The following is a 6,000-nucleotide window of genomic DNA, read 5'->3' on the forward strand; positions in this document are numbered from 1 at the left end:
ATATGAAAACACATCTGCCATGACACTTTTGGTCTCATGGTGGACTCAAGTCACTGTGACTCTCTTTTGCCACAAATTCATTGCCCTTACTTACTCATATTCCTAGAAGTCACCCTAAAAACAAATCGCGTTGCTTACTTGTAGTACAATATGTTTAAAAAGTTTTTAAAGTAAAAAATTCTTTCAAAAGTAGCTTTTAAAGCAAACATTGATAAAAATTACTCTTTCAAGGGAATTATTTTCTAAAGAGTATTTTATGAGGTAAAATATTGTCAAAAAAGCTTGTTTTAAACTAAAATATTGTATTAAATCATTGCTCCAGCTTGCTGTTTTTTGATCTCTAAGTTTTTGTTTTGCTTTTTGTTTATTTTTTTATGACTTTTATAGATGTTGAATTATTTTGTGGTAACTGCAATGAATTTCAATCTAATTTACATGTAATTTTTCTGATTTTTGTGGGGTTGTCATGACTAATTAATGTGTGATAGGGAGAATTTGGGTTTATTCTCAGCCCAGACATATTTTGTAATATTTTTTTAAAAATTGTTGAGACGTGTGATGTATAAAGTCTAAGATCGTAGTTGCAATAATAGGGGTAATGTAGACATGCCATAGGTCTGTATGCAAAGTAAATTAACCAATATACGTGTTCACATGATTATCATCATCATCATCATCAACATTTGTTTATATAGCGCCAGCAAATTCCGTAGTGCTTTACAATTGGGAACAAACATTAATAAGACAATACTGGGTAATTCATATAGACAGAGAGATAAGAGAACCCTGCTCGCAAGCTTACAATCTATAGGATTAACAAGTTTTTATGAAAATAATCATTTTTTTTATGGAGAATCATTTTTTGTTGTTGGTCTGTTTTCAGGGGAAAACTATGCAGAGGGGAACATAATGAGAGAACCCATTTCCTGTAAATAGGAAGATGGAGAAATCTGACAGCAGTACAGAAGATATTAGATCTATATTAATAGATAATAGAATAAAAGAGTTCTTGGGGAATATCCCTAAATATAAATTACTTTAATACGCTATGTGGTCAAACTATTTTTAATACTGGTGGTTCATTGGGAGTTATGGGATAATAATACAAGTATTGCTACATGTGTAATGTTATGTAATAACAACAACAAATACATTATTAGATTAATGTCGGCCCAGATGAGCTTACACCTTAGGTCTGTCCATCATTTAGCTGGAGTCCATGATATTGGGTGTTAAATATGACAAACCTTCAATCTTCTTATGATCCTGCAGTTTAGTAGGTTCTGACAGCTATGTCAATGTTGTCCTCCGTCGTCTCTCCTCGGCCTTTCAAGCCTCACAGTTTTGTATTAAACTAACAATGAGTTGCCTCAACCCGTTCACACTTTGCTAACTTTCAATGTCTTAACCACTGGCCCATTAGGATGGGATTTAGAGAAAGACTGTGGTCTGTTCCCGGAACATACCTTCTTATCAAGAAACTCATACTTTATTATATGAACTGCTTGTCTCTTTCAGTAAGTTTTTATTTAGTATTCAAGTGTGCATAAGAATTTATGGCAAGTCGCCCATACAAAAGAACAGGCGGATAATTTAACATCAACTAGGGGTAAACCCCACACAGCATTGAGCCTTTAATCGAGAACTGTTTTGCAGAAGTAGCATAAGAATTAATTTAAGAGGAAAGAGACTGAGGACACGCTTTCCAAAGAGACCTTCCTGTAATTAGTGTGGAATATAGAGAACAACATTGCGTAAACCTGTAACTACAGACTCTTAATTTTCGAGCCCCTCCTCTAAATGTGGATAATGTTTCTGGCATTGCAGCACCAGCTAAATAATTCCTTGAACAAAATGGATTTTCAAATGGGAGTCTAGTAATTTAAAGCACACACAGTTTAGACAATCATGTTATGGGCTAAACCAATATACCCCAGAATGCACTTTGCTTGGAACCCATGCCTTATGAATATTTGCATTAAGCACCTCAGTGGAGGACTGATAGGCTGCATTCTTGATACTATTGAGTTAACCCACAAAGCTACCTCAATTGAGGTTAAATGATGTTACTGGTTCCCTGTCATAGGCTGTAATCTCATGTACTATTGGTTCAGACCTCAAAATGGCTGCCTCCATTGTGTGTAGGTGACAACCAGTCTACTGACTTACAAACACCATACCTCTGTGGTATAAGAGAAATATCAGGTACTACAGATAATTCTGGCATTTTAGACATAGTTGGCTACTGGTAGTTTCAAGCCAGGTGGCAAGTGAGGGAGGGGGCATGGAAATACAACCGAATTTTCAATACTACTTGTGCTTTTTCACTGTTGTCTGTATGTTATCTCATTATTGACCTAGCCAGTTTCCTTACCATCATTGTCTGCCTGTGACCCTGATCTCCATATCTTGACCTGTGCTTATCATCCTGACTTTGGATTGTCTTTGAAGTTGATTTATATTTTGCTCATTGAACCTTGGTCCTTCCTGTGTCAGCAACTGCCTACAAGGGATTCTTGATACGTATCCTTGTGGGTCAGTACCTTAGGCAGGCAACAGGTGTACCTATAGAACCTCTGTAGTCGAGAGAAACGCAGCACTATTTACTATTTATTGAGCTTTCTATGGAGGGAGTTTTTATTTTTGCCAATGTAATAATTGGAGGATAAAACTTAATGTGGAGCATTTCTGATATACAAAATAGAGCTAAAGGGCCTGAATCATTAAGGAAAGTAAGGCAAAAAAAAGGAGTACATTTTCTCCGGGACAAACCATGTTACAATGCTAGGGGTGCAAAGTTTACTTATTTTGCACATAAGGAAAATACTGGCTGTTTTTTATGTAGCACACAAATACTGGACAGCTTTATTTACACTGAAACGTAAAGTTGATCTAGGACATGCCCTATCCCATCTATAGATTTGCATCACATTTTAAATTTACCTCCCCCTCCAACGCAACATGGTTTTGCTCAGGTGCAAAGTTACTCCTTTTTTATGCTTTGCTCTCCTTAATGACTCGGGCCAAAAGTGTCTAAAGGAAGGCAAAGGATATATATATATATATATATATATATATATATATATATATATATATATATATGTAACCTATACCCAGTTTTAAAAAGGGGTGGGAGCAGAAGAACCTTTTGCTTAACATGTCATGAGAATGTTCATAGCAGAATAGAGTGTTTCAGGAGATTAATGTGCTTATATTATGGGAGGCAGTGACCTGTACACTTCTGTATGTCTGTAAGTGAGGACAGGGACCTCCAGCAGCACAGTGTAATGAGGCTTCTGGCAAACTGAGACAGACAGGATGTGGTATCAAATGCGCCTCCATATGAAACGTTACTCGTATATCCAACTTATTGGCCTTTGCAGATCCTGTACCTGTTTTCAGGTACAAACTGGCAGGACTAATTCCCTTAAACTCTAGTGAAAATCCTTGAGACACTTTTAAGATGCCAACAAAGGCACTCGAATAACAAGAACCAGAGATAACTGCACTGAGGTCATTCGTTTGATTCCCGACTATGGCCTTATCTGTGTGGAGTTTGTATGTTCTCCCCGTGTTTATGTGGGTTTCCCCCGGGTGCTCTGATTTCCTGTGTCTGTGTGTGTGTGTTAGGGAATTTAGACTGTAAGCTCCAATGGGGCAGGGACTGATGTGAATGAGTTCTCTGTACAGCGCTGCAGAATTAGCAGCGCTATATAAATAACTGATGATGATGATAACTGCAGTCTTGTGTAACAAAGGCTTCAAAGAGTCTGGTCCAATAGGCAAGACCAGTGCCAAGTAATAATAAAAGCACCAATAAACTACTCGGTTTACCTAGTGGGTCTACCGGGTCCTCCTAATTCAGTGATTTGTAAATAAATTGCTCTATTAACAAGAAATATATTCTAAAGCAGACTTGCTGCAATATATAAACATGTATGGTGTCATATGACTTTAACAGATAAAGAATAAAACATTTGTTTGCATATATTTATTGTGCATAACAATCATCTTTAAGAGATCATATTCAGCAAAAGATAAAGGAAGTTATTACATCTGAATAGATGTTTTTGACAAAGCAGTTTTCTTTTGGAGGGTAGGATATCATTCCACTTATCATCAGGGGCGGGCTGGCCCGGGGGGCAGGGGGGCAGCGCCCCCCGGGCCATTCACTCAGACCGCTATTAGGGCCGGCCGGCCGCCCCCCGGATGCAATATACCACATTTTCACCAACGGGCGCATCTGATGACATGTGATGCGGCCGCATCAGCGCACAGGCGGCTGCATCACATGACAGGCGATGCGGCCGCGTCATCAATGCCGCGGCCGCATCCCGTGTCATGTGATGTGGCCGCCTGTGCGCCCCCCGGGCTGACATCTCCCAGCCCGCGCCTGCTTATCATAGATGTGTTTATTGCATACACTGACAAAAATTAGAGAAGTTAAAATGTCCACTAGGGAAGTATTCCAAGAGGAAAAACTAAACTTCACTGCTAGGCCTTGTACATATATTTACATTTTGTGTATCTCTTTTCAGTGGTCCTATTTGATTTGTTTTTCAGGTTGTATTTTCACTCTGGCAAATAACTGGAGTATCGGTTGCCAGGTAGTCTGCTGGTGTTGTCCTCATCCACTGATCAAACTCCTAACAAGCACAACTCTGTGTGTATCTAAATGTTTGTTAATGCTGTGTCTCAATGGCCAGTTTGTTTGATTTTAACTTCATCGAATGAAAAGCTCTCTCATGCCTCAAGTGCCACGTTATTCTGTTGCCCAGCGGCTCTGTGAAAAGAGGGAAGAGGCGGCGTGAGAGGATCTCAGCTTTTAAGTCTCTCCACTTGTTTTAAGTTTATTGTTTTGGGTTTGTCTTTATTTTATCCCCCCCTTCCCCACCACAAGCCGGTCATTTAAGATGCAAACAACCTCTCATCTCTGACAGGACAATGAACGGAGTATGGAGCAGGAGAGCAACTCCCTGTTGTTAGCTACTTGCTGGCCAATGGATTTATTTTATTATCGCAAAAAAAAATGACCACATTGGGGGGTATTCAATTGTTAGCGATTTTTTTTTTCCCGCCGTGTAAAAATAAATAAATCTCCTGCGGGTTTTTGATGCCAAAAGCGACCGTTTTGAGTTAGCGCAGTTAGCACACATAAAAATTGTGTTGGCGAGATTTTAGGGGAGTGAAGAGGAGTTTTAACGCGGTCATGTATAACGCAAAAAAAAGGTTTTGCATACATTTCCATACATTAGATCGCATTACACGTTGATAATATCTACATTACAGTACTTTATTTAGCATTTGTTTAATTGAACTAATTTTTACCATACAGTCATTTATACCATGTCAAAACACATTGCTACATTCATATTTGTACCAAAGACATACATAAATATAATTAATTAGTTCATTTTTTTATAATTTTATTTCATTATTTTTTTTACAAGAAAATCAACTTACACAAGTTAAGCATTAGTAATAAACATAAGTTTAACTTTTTTCCACATTTTTACATGATTTCAAATACTTTTCAGAGTTTTTTTATTTTTAACACACCCCAAAGAGGTGCGAGATAAAACAGCATAATTTCCTGTTTTACCGACCGCGTTAAAAAAAAACCAGTTGAATAGCTTTTAACGCGGCTGCCTCTCGCACACCCTATACTTTCAATAGACCTTCTACTGGAGCGTGAGAGGACCGTTTGACGAAAAAAAACGTAGCGTTAAAAATGGAATTGAATTGCGGGTAACGTTAACCCGCATGGAAATGATAAAAAACAACTCTGTGTCGCTAAAAATCCCTCTCATGTAGTAAAGTTTTGAGCATATTACACATAAACTTTAATTTGTTGCAGATTACATATACATTTTGATGGGGATATATTTAAATTACACATGTGACAAAATACATTTATTATATATTTTCAGTTTAGATGTAATTGGCTTAAAAATGAATATTTTTTTTTTTTTTGGGGGGGCGGGGGCTTGGCACTTTAAG

Source organism: Mixophyes fleayi, chromosome 6 (assembly GCF_038048845.1).
Source record: "Mixophyes fleayi isolate aMixFle1 chromosome 6, aMixFle1.hap1, whole genome shotgun sequence".
NCBI lineage: Eukaryota > Metazoa > Chordata > Amphibia > Anura > Limnodynastidae > Mixophyes > Mixophyes fleayi.